The sequence below is a fragment of the Canis lupus genome, chromosome 31, assembly GCF_011100685.1.
Source record: "Canis lupus familiaris isolate Mischka breed German Shepherd chromosome 31, alternate assembly UU_Cfam_GSD_1.0, whole genome shotgun sequence".
Taxonomy (NCBI): Eukaryota; Metazoa; Chordata; class Mammalia; order Carnivora; family Canidae; genus Canis; species Canis lupus.
This window is the reverse complement of record NC_049252.1, coordinates 27,257,629-27,269,220: the sequence shown is the minus strand read 5'-3', so window position 1 is coordinate 27,269,220 and position 11,592 is coordinate 27,257,629.

Genomic DNA, 11,592 nt, shown 5'->3' with positions numbered 1-11,592 from the left:
AATGTCTTAGGGCTGCTGCCCTGAAGAAGTTGGGTTTTTTCCCTCCCTTTTAATTAGTGATTACAAGTGGTTATAATGGAAGCATTTTTCCTGTGGGGTTTTTTTCCTGATGGAATATCCATGGAACAAAGGTGAGAGACACATATGGGGCCATCCTTTGGCCCAAACATCGACCTTATTTTCTTCCATACTCTTCTTCTATAATTTGAGTGGCTTCATAATCCCAGTGTCTGCTAACTAAGCAGGTCCTGTCCACAAAGCAACAAGGTTGCCCTTCCCCTACTTAAAGGGTCACCTTCCTTTTGGTCAGGCTTTCCAATATGGAACCCGTGTGCTCCGGGGCTACTCAGCCCAATCCCCTGGGATGAAAGCATAGATTGTTAGAACCCTCATGTTGATCTCCAGTCTCTTCTCTTTTTTTAACCTCAATTTTTACATGTGTTTTATAATGTCAATAGTATGGTAGAATATATCGACAAAAACCAATGCATATACATATATATGGAGAGGAGCCTCCATGCCTAAAATTTTTCTTTACTGATAGGGGTATTTAATCATAAAAGATAGGGCAGGATTCATGGCTCACCCTTTCTGAACTGAGGCTTACTATAGCCAGCTTCTCTGCTGGTTCCTGTCTCCTAACTGAACCCCTTGGGTCCCTTTCCAAGCTAGTTCCTAGGCTGGGCCTCTTCTTTATCCACAAACAACTAATGGCACAAGACTGGTCTGTAAAACAGACTTACTGGGAGTTCCAGAGCAGTAGAAAGAGATTATAACTCATAATAGTAAGCATCTTCAAATATTCATTACTTTTCCAGAAAGTTCCTTTTTATTTCCATCCCTGGAAACTTTGCTCAGTCCATCTTCTCCTCAAACCCTGACTACCTGCCTACCAAGTTGCTGGGCCTCTCCTCTCTTCCTCTTCTAGCATCTTCTCCTTCACAGGCTTCTTTTCTAACAATTTCTAGATTCTTATTACTTGATTATGCATGATGATGAGCTCCACACTGTCTTTGCTCCCATCTTCTTTCAGTCTCCATTCAAAGGCTTTGCCTTTGACAGCCCAAATCTGCCAGGTAAGATGCTCCTATAAACCAAAATCAGTTCCGTCTTTTTTTTTTTAATTTTACCTATTTATTAATGAGAGACAGAGAGAGAGAGGGAAGGAGGGAGGGAGGGACACAGGAAGAGGGAGGAGCAGGCTCCATGCAGGGAGCCAGACGTGGGACTCTATCCCAGGTCTCCTGGATCACGACCCAGGCCGAAGGCGGTGCTAAACCACTGAGCCACCCCGACTGCCCCAGTTCCTTCTTTAAGCGTATTCTGTAGGCTCCCCAAATGATGATTCTCAAAGTGTGGGCCAAGAGCCTCAAGCATCTGAGTCATATAAGCATGTATTTAAAACACAGATTTCCAGGTCGCAGCCCAGCACTTGTGAATCCAATCACTAGTCGGGGGTGGCCTGGGATTCTGCTACCCCCAGTGATTCTAGTGCACACTGTTGTTTGAGAACCACTGGTGTTACAAGGAGGTGACTCAACCACAGACATTTCTTTTTCTTCCCGTTACAGCTGATTTGCTACTGAATGTGTTTGGGCAAATCTATCTTTTGTCCCGTTATCCAACCCACATTTTTGTTCAGACTTTTGTAAACCACACCTTTGACAAGTGTTTAAATGTGACCCCTCCGGAGGATGAGCCCCATAGATACACAGTTTAATGAACTTATGGTACCTCTGCAAAAATTAGAGAAAAGCATCCCTTACTCTGGGGATACAGTCCCACTCCGTGGCAAGACACTTGCCAAGTGGTCATGGGTTGGGGTTCAGCCGGGAACTCTTGTCAAGAAACAACTTACACATCCTTGCCTTTGTTATAAACCAACAGAAAATAGTAATCATCTTAGCCTTCTCTCTCAGCCTTGTGCTCCCCAGAAGTGGGGTGGGAGCTAGTGCTGAAACTTCCTGAAACCAGCGTGGCAAACAGCTGAAAACATCTGCATTCAAGCTTCTGAGAGGTTCATCTTCTCAAAGAAGAAAGAAGAAAGTATTCTGATACTTGTTAAAACAGTAAGGAGGACTTTATTTAGGACTATTGCCATAGGCATCAAGACCAACTCAACAGGGGAGAAAGATGGGGCTCAACTCCTATTATAGGGATGGGTCAGAACTGATAGCCAAGGAGTAGGGTAAGGAGCTAGTGGGTACAAAATTATCAAGAAAATACACCAAGGGTAAGAGTATTCTTGTCGAAGCCTACCAGAGTGACCAGATATCAAGGGTAGGGGATGAGACATTTGATCAGATATTGGGGATGACCAGATATCAAAAGTGGAGGGTTCTCTCTAAACCAACTTAGCAGGATTCTTGCTACAATGAAGCTATGCAGACCTGGCAAGGACAGGACTGACATGGAGGCATCATCAAGAAGGGGGTTCAGAGGAGGCTGACTAAAGTTTGGTCAAGGAGAGACTCTTTGTCATTAACCAGTGATATCAGATATCCTTTTTTCTTAAATTTTTTATTTATTCATCTGAGAGAGAGAGAGAGAGACAGCACAAGCAAGGGGAGAGGCAGTGGGATGGGGAGAAGCAAAACACCCTGCCAAGCCAGGAGCCCAATTCGGGGCTCAATCCCAAGACCCGAAGATCATGCCCCAAGTCAAAGGCAGATGCCCAACGGACTGAGCCACCCAGGCGTCCCCAAAGTTTGTCTTCCTTGTTACTCAATGGTGGCTTTTTGGTCTGAAGCAGCTGGCGTCCTCAGGGGCTACTGGGTATGCTGGATGGGTTGTTCCTTCACCAAAAGTCTTCCCAAATTCGCAAGTCTGGCTCTAATGTTTTAGTTGTCATTATTCTTATTATTCAGTTAGCTGTCATCTTTGCTCTTGCCAGGACCCTTGTCTTTCCAATTTGTCATCTCCTGTTTGCCATGAATTAAGAACCAGACTGCCTGGCTTGCGTGAAATATGCCTGAGTAGAATAGTATTAACTGGGATTCTGGAATGCTGGTTGATTAGTCTTGGGAGACCTTTGGTTGAATTCCCCCTTAAAAGCCTGGCACTACCCATCCTCATCATTTATAGTTCTTCTCTCTCCTTCTGGGGAAAAAACAAATTAAATTAATACCAGTAGGTGTTGTATTCAAGGTGTACTTCTTGCAGAAATGCAAATTTCACAGCATTGCAACAAATGAAACCCATGTATGCTTGCAAAGCTCTTGAGAGAAATCTGTTCCACAAAAACAGAAAGGGGGGCTCCTTAAGCCTGCCCCCATCAGGTAAAGGGGATGAGACTAGACCCTGCTGCTGTCAGTCAAATTATCCCCAAGATAGAGATCCTGAAAGATCCAGCACTTGGTCCTCCTTCTGAGCAGACCCCAGTGGCAGGCTCCTTTCCAGCTGGGAGCTTGATCTGGTCTGCTCAGACACATGCAATAAGTAAATCATCTCACCAAACAGAACACAAATCTGCATGATTATATCTAAAAACTATTTTATATATTTTTTTTAGATAGAAAATAAGGAGAAAGCAAAAGGACTCTTCAAGGATTCTAGGTTTCTGGATATCCTAAAACATACACCTTATCATCAAGGGTTGGTCTTGACCAAAGGAGAAAATCCACCCCTGAGCCTGGCCCATAAATACAGTATCATAAAATGTTTTAAAGTTAAAGCAATGCATCTTTTTAAACTACTAAGGCCTAAAATGAGAATAAAGACGTTGTATGAGGGCCAGAGGAGCTTTCCTGTGACTACAGCTGGCAAACTTCAGGTCATGGATTTTATGATACTGAGGCTTACTGACTTGTAAACTTTCTGGCTTTCTTCTATGCTCCTGGGTACATTCCAAATGGCTGAGCTCACCGGGCAATAAGTTGCCTACTCTAAAAAAAAAAAAAAAAATCAATATAAATAATTTGTACTTAAAGAGTGTTGCTTTGTTCTAACATATTCTTTTGCCCTGAAAAAAAGAGAAACACTGGATTTCACATACAGAATAGATGTCTCCCTCTGCTAAGCCAAGGGCTTCTCTTTCTTGCCACTAGGGATGCCATAGGCAGCCTTTGCTTGCCCTTGTTGAGAGGGTCAGTGTCCTGTCACCATTGTCCTCACCCGGAGGGCTACAGATGGTGTCTCAGGCTCGCTTTCTGAATATGGAAATATTGTGGCCTTGTTGTAACCCAACATTCGTCAATAATTTTAGGCTGTAAATCTAGAGTAAGAGAGTGTGTGTGTGTGTATATGTGTGTGTTTGCATGTGTGTGTTTGCCTGTGTGTATAATTAAAATTAAAAGTCCACAGACTACTACTACTTATTAATTTGCTAGAGCTGCCATAACAAAGTTCCACAGACTGGATGGTTTAAACATCAGAAATCTATTTTCTCACAGTTCTAGAAGCTAGGAGTTCAGACTAGGGTGTGGGCAAATTTGGTTTCTTCTGAAGCCTTGCTCCTTGGTGTGTAGATGACTGCCTTGTCCCTGTGTCCTCACATGGTCTTCCTGCTACGTTATGTCATTTGGTCTCTCCAGATATGATCACACAGTGTATCAGCGGAACTGGGCTGTCCTTCCTCAAGGGAAATTTTATTCCTCACTCACACCAAGTCTCCCATAAATCAGACACTGTACTCTGAGAGTCTGCTTCACAATCAGCCCTCTTCCCCAGGCCTCAGAGAACTGTGTTTCGTGTTATATAAAGGAGCTCCTATAATTAGTGTTTCTAATTTGAATTATTTTTTTAAAAGAGATTGTTAACATCCTTACCTTTTTTCAATTTAATTCCTAGTGAATTAATTCTAAGTGAATTTCTCTTGTGCATAATTAGATTTTTTTCTTTTGAAAAAAAAAAGCCTTAAGTATAAAAAAAGGCAAGCTGGTTATTAAATATGAATTTAAATTCTCTCCACCTACATCTCAATGCTCAGTGAAGTTTCTCGGGCCAACAGCATCAAATAATCCTGCTTTCCAACCCAGTGAGAAAGGGGCTGTGTACAAAGCTGAAGATGCTAGGACATTCCCTGGGAGAAATTTAAGTACCCAGAAGGGGAAAGAGTAGACCTGGGGGTTAGAGACCTGCATATTTAGAGAAAAAGGAAAGTTCAGAGGCAAGTGCCCAGGAAAAAATCATGTACACAAGAAAACCTAAAGGGAGGCCCTCATTTGGATACAGAAGAAATGTGGGTCCCTTGGTGCCAGGAGGAGCTAGGACTGCAGGCATTTCTATCAAATCTGACAAGGGGTATTTTCACTTTCTGGCTAAGGAAATGAGGTGAGAGGCGCATTTGAGGAAGAGATCCCGCCAGCACCATTTTTAAGAGCAGAAAGGATACCACCTGTGGTGACGGAGATGAAAAGCATTTCTTCACCACTTTTTTTTTTTTTTTAAAGTGTAGTGGACACAGAGCACTGCATTCATTTCAGGTGTATGACATAGGGACCCATTATGCGGTGCTCACCGTGGGCCTGGCTACTGTCCGCCCCCCTACAACGCTGTTACAATATCATCTGTGCCACTTCCTGATGGCATGTCATCCCTCCCTCTCCATCTTTCTCACCTGCTTCTTTCCGCCTCCACTGTCTCGCTCCAGTCTCTCATCCCACCACCCAGTTTCCAAAGTTCTCTTTTTACCTCTCTCTCCTTTTTTTCTCCTCCCCTTTTAGAGGCATCGTCAAGCGTTCTCTAACACCATGCCTAAGCCTCCATCCCCTTCCACACACCTCCACCCCACAATGTGGAATTTGGGGCCCAAAAGGGCTATTGATCTCGATTCTAGATTTGATGGTACACACATTACTGTGCTATGCTACACTTTGGCCCTTGTCATCTGAGAGCTTACAATCCATACTAGACAACAGGTACTGGTCAGCTTTTGCTGGGTAACAAATAATCCCCAAATGTCAGAGGCTTCCAGCATCAAAGCTTTATGGTTTTGCTCCTGTTACATAAGGGCTGCAGGTCAGCTGTGGCTTTGTTCCAGGTCACAGGATGACTTCGGGTCTGCGCCCCGTGGAACCCTCCACTCTGGAACCTAAAATGAAGGAACAGCACCTATGCTTCACCATGTTCCCCAGCGGGGAGCAGAAGCAAGAGTGTCCAAGGCAAATCACAGAATAGCATTTAAAGCTTCTGCTCTGATATGGCCTCCATTATGTTCGCTCACATTCCATTGGCCAAAACAATTCTCATGGCTGACTTTGTCCATATTCTCCACCTACAGGGAGGGAATAAATAGTTGTAACCAAAAACCACAACAAACAAATGTGTGGGCATAAGCAGGAGACCAGAAACACACAGGAGTGGACATCTTGTAGCTGACAATTAATGCATCAGTCTTTCCACCAATCTAGATAATTCTTCCTCTTTAAAAAAGATGTCATTTTCTGGGTAAAAAAAAGTTAATTGCGGTTATTATAAAAAGTTTGGAAAATGTGGAGGTAAAATAAAAATAAAAGAGAATAAAACCATCCATAATATCACTACCCAGAGACAATTTTAGTACATCTCCTTCAGGAATTTTATCTACAAGTGGGTGTGAGGGGGAGAGGGTAGTTAAATGGTGATTATATTTCAAGGTTTTGTATCCTGCTTTTCTTCATTAACATATTGCATGTCTTTCCCCATGTCAGTAAAATTCCATCACAAAACTCACATTATATAAATGTGTAATACTTATTTTTATAATGTAGAAGAACAATTTACATCTTCCTATTATTGGACATTGAAACTGCCTCTGACTTTTTATGCTACTGTAAATATTTCTGCAATGAACGTCCTTATAAATACATTTTTATGGTGATTATTTCTTAAAGATTATTTCCTAAATATCTGTGATTATTTCTTAAAGATAGGAGTTATTGAGTTATAATTGTGGTATATGGTAAGCTACATATAAAGTGTGCAATTTGATTAGTGCTGACATACGTAACCCCGAATGAAACCATCACAAGCAATAATGGATAATGAACATATCCATCATCTCCAAAAGTTTCCTTCTGTGTCTTTGTAATCTCTCTCTCTCTTACTTCTCCCCACACTACTCAACCTATTAAAAAGTTTCCTGTCACTACAGATAAATTTACTTTTCTAAAATTTTGTAAAAAATAGAATCATAAAATGCATACTTTTTTGGCTGGATTCTATCACTCACATAATTATTTAGCAATCCACACATGTTGCCATCATGATAAATATGTGGTAGCATCTCAGCGTGGTTTTATGATTTTTATTTTTTTAAATTTTTTTAATAATAAATTTATTTTTTAGGTGTTCAATTTGCCAACATACAGAATAACACCCAGTGCTCATCCCATCAAGTGCCCCCCTCAGGGCCCGCCACCCAGTCACCCCACCCCCCGCCCTCCTCCCCTTCTACCACCCCTAGTTCGTTTCCCAGAGTTAGGAGTCTTCCATGATCTGTCTCCCTTTCTGATATTTCCTACCCATTTCTTTGCCCTTCCCCTCTATTCCCTTTCACTATTATTTATATTCCCCAAATGAATGAGACCATATAATGTTTGTCCTCCGATTGACTTACATCAGCGTGGTTTTAATTTGGATTTCCCTAATACTAATGATACTGAGCATCTCTCGATGGGTTTATTTGCCATCCATATATCTTTTGGGGTGAAGTATCTGTTCAAATTTTTTGCCCATTTAAAAATCTAGATTATTTTCTTATTATTGGATTTTGACATTCTATATATGTTCTGTATATAAGACCTTTATTTGATGTATGATTTGAAAACATTGTATCCCTTGTCTTTTCATTCTTACAGGGGCTTATAAAGAATAAAAGTTCTTAATATTTTTAATTTAATATAGGTAAGAACACTTAACATGAGATCTACCCTCTTTACAAATTTTTACGTGTATAATACATTGTTGTTGACCATAAGCACAATGCTGTACAGCAGATCTCTGGAATTTATTCATCTTGATTGATTGAAGCTTTGTGCCCATTGATTAGTAACTCCTCATTTTCCCTTCTTCCCAGCCCCTGGTAACCACCAATCTACTCCTTGATTTTATGAGTGTGACTATTTTAGATACCTCATGTAAGTGGAATCATGTTATTTATCATTCTCTGACGGGCTTCCTTCACTTAGTATAATGTCCTCAATCATCCATGTTGTCACAACTTGCAAAATGTCCTTTTAAGGCTGAATAGTATTTCCATTGTATGTATATACCACATTTTCTCGATTCATCCACCTGTTGGACTTTTGTTTCCACATCTCGACTATTGTGAATAGTGCTGCAGGCATATTAATATCTATTGGAGATCCTGATTTCAATTCTTTGGGGAAAAAAACCCAGAAGTGGGATTGCTGGATAATATAATACTTCTACTTTTGATTTTTTTGAGGAATCTCCATGCTGTTTTCCATAACAGTTGCCCTATTTTGCATTCCCCGGACAGTGTGCAAGGTTTCCAATTTCTCCACCTCCCTGACAACACTTGTCATCTTTCTGTTTTTGTTTTTTTTTTTAATATATATAATAGCCATCCTGTTATACACCAACAGGTGTGAGGTAACATCTCCTGTGGTTTTGATTTGTTTTTCCCTGATAATTAATGATGTTGAGTATTTTTTCATACACCTGTTGGACATTTGTATGTCTTCTTTGGAATAGCATCTATTTAAGTCCTCAGCCCATTTTTCTTTCTTTCTTTTTTAAGATTTTGTTTATTCATGAGAGACACAGAGAGAGGCAGAGACACAGGCAGAGGGAGAAGCAGGTTACCTGCGGGGAGCCTGATGTGGGACTCGATCCCAGGACCCTGGGATCACGACTTGAGCCAAAGGCAGACCCTCAACCACTGAGCCCCCATGGGTGCCCCAGCCCATTTTTCAATCAAATTATCAGTTGTTGTTTTACTGTTGAGTTCTAAGAGTTCCTTATACATGAAGATTAACCACTTATCAGATATATGGTTTGTAAAATTTGCTCCCACTCTATGGGTTGCCTTTTCATCCCATAGATTGTTCTCTTTGCTGAACAGAAACTTTTTAGTTCGATGTCGTTTACTTGTTTTACTGTACTTTTAGTGCCATACTCATGAAATCATTGCCAAGACCTGTATCAGGCAGATTCTCCTCTGTTTTCATCTAGGAGTTTTACAGTTTTGGATCTCACTGTTAATTCTTCAGTCCACTCTGAGTGGATTTTTGAGTGTAGGGTAAGGTGAGAGTTCAGTTTCCTGCATTTGCATGTGGATATCCAGTTTTCCCAACACCATTTGTTCAAGAGGCTAAAAAGTGCTTAATTTTGATGAAGTCCAACTGAAGAATTTTTTTTTTCTCTTATGGGTCATGCTTTTGTGTTGTATCTAACAAATTTTCACCTAACTCAGGGGCATAAAGATCTAATTTCATGTTTTATTCTAGAAGTTCGTATAATTTTACATTCTAAAAGTTGTATAATTTGCATATGGATGTATAATTCTCCCAGCACCACCTGTTGAAAAGACTATGCTTTCTCCTCTACTGAATTGCCTTTGTAACTTTTTGTAAAATCAGTTGTCTATATATACAGAGAGCATATATGAATGTTCTATTTATGAACTTTCCAGTCTATTCTATTTCTATATTTGTCTAGCTTTTAGCTAATAACACACTGCATCTTGGTTACTGTAACTTTATAATTAGTTTGAATCGAGGTGGTGTAAGTCCTCCAACTTTGTATATATTTTTGAAGCTGTTATTTTGGGTTCTTTGCATTTCCATATGGATTTTTAGAAATAGTTTAATCAATTTAGCCCAAAATAGCTTGCTGAGATTTTGATTGTACTGCACTGAATCTGTAGATTACTTTGGAGATCATTAACATTCTAACAAAATTGAGTCTTCAAATTCATCGACATGGTAGGTAGACCTAGTTAGGTCTTCTTTCATTTATTTCAACAATGTTACATAGTTCTCAGTGATAGGTCTTTCATGTCTTTAGACTTCCAAGTATTTCATATTTGTTATGGTTTGTAATTGGCATGTTTCTAAGTTTTGAATTTCTGATTTTTTAATCACTAATATGTAGAAATTCTATTGAGTTTGTATGTTGGTTTTGTATATTGATCCTGAAATCTTGCTAAGCTTGCTTATTAGCTCTGATATCTTTTCTACAGATTTCATATAATTTTACACATAGACAATCATGTCATCTGCAAATTAAGTCAGATTTACTTCTTCCTTAACAATCTAAAAGTTTATTTCTTTTTCTTGCTTTATTGCACTGTATAGAACCTCCAGTACAATGTTGGATAGAGTGTTGGGCACCTTTGTCTCATCCCTGATCTTAAGAGTGAAGCATTCTCTCTCTCATTAGTATTATGTTAACTGTGGATTTTCATAGATGCTTTTATCAGGTTGAGGGAATTCCCTTTTATTTCCAGCTGCTGAGAGTTTTATCAGGAATGGATGTTGAATTTTGTCAAATGCTTTTTCTGCATTTATTGAGATAATCACATGCTTTTTCTTTTTTATTCCATTAATGTGTATTATTCATTTTCTTTTATTGTTATTTGGTTAATATAAATTACACAATCAATGTAATTTAATGTTAAATGTTAAATCAAATTTGAATTCCTGGGACAAACCCCATTTAGGCATGATGTATTATCCCTTTTACATACTGTTGAATTCAATTTGCTAAAATTTTGTTCAGCATTTTTGTATTCATGTTCATGAGGTATGGGGGGATGGCTTTCTTTTAATGTCTTTTTCTGGTTTTGATATCAGAACGATGCTAGACTTATGAATTGGAAAATGTTCCTCTATCTTCAATTATCTGGAAAATTTTTGTGTAGAACTGCCAATAGTTTTTTTTTTTTTTTTTGGATGCTTGATAGAATTTCTCAATGAAGCTAACTGAACGTGAAGTTTTCTCTGTAGAAAAGTTTTAAACTAGATATTAAATTTCCTTAATAGCCACTGGGCTATTTAAGTTATCTGAGTTATATTAAGTTTCTTCCTGGGTGAGCTTTAGTGGTTTGAGTCTTTAACAATTGTGTCCTTTTCAGGTAAGTTATCAAATAGCCTGGCATAAAGTAATTCATAATATTATCCTTGTAATATCTGTACAATCTGTAGTGATTGGGATCTTTCTCCTTCTTAATATTGGTGTGTCTCTTTTTTTTAAAATCAACTTTGAATTTTAAAATAGTTTTAGGTTTACAGAAAATTTGTGGAGATAGTACCGAGAATTTCTATGTACTTCCACCCACTTTCCTCTATTATTAACATCTCATATTAGTATGGTAAATTTGTCACGATTTTGGAACCAGTGTTGATACATTATTATTAACCAAAGTCCTTACTTTATTCAGATTTTCTTTGTTTTTACCTCATATCCTTTTCCTGTTCCAGGATCCCATCCAGGATCCCACGTTATGCTTAGTCACCATTTTTCCTTGGGCTCCTCTTGCTGTGACAATTTCTCAGACTTTCCTTGTTTTTGATGATTTTGATAGTTTTGAGGAGTACTAATCAAGAATTTTTCAAACATACCTCAATTTGGGTTTGTCTGATGCTTGTCTCACGATTATAAAGGGATTATGGGTTTTGGGAAAGCAAACCAGAGAGATAAAGTGCC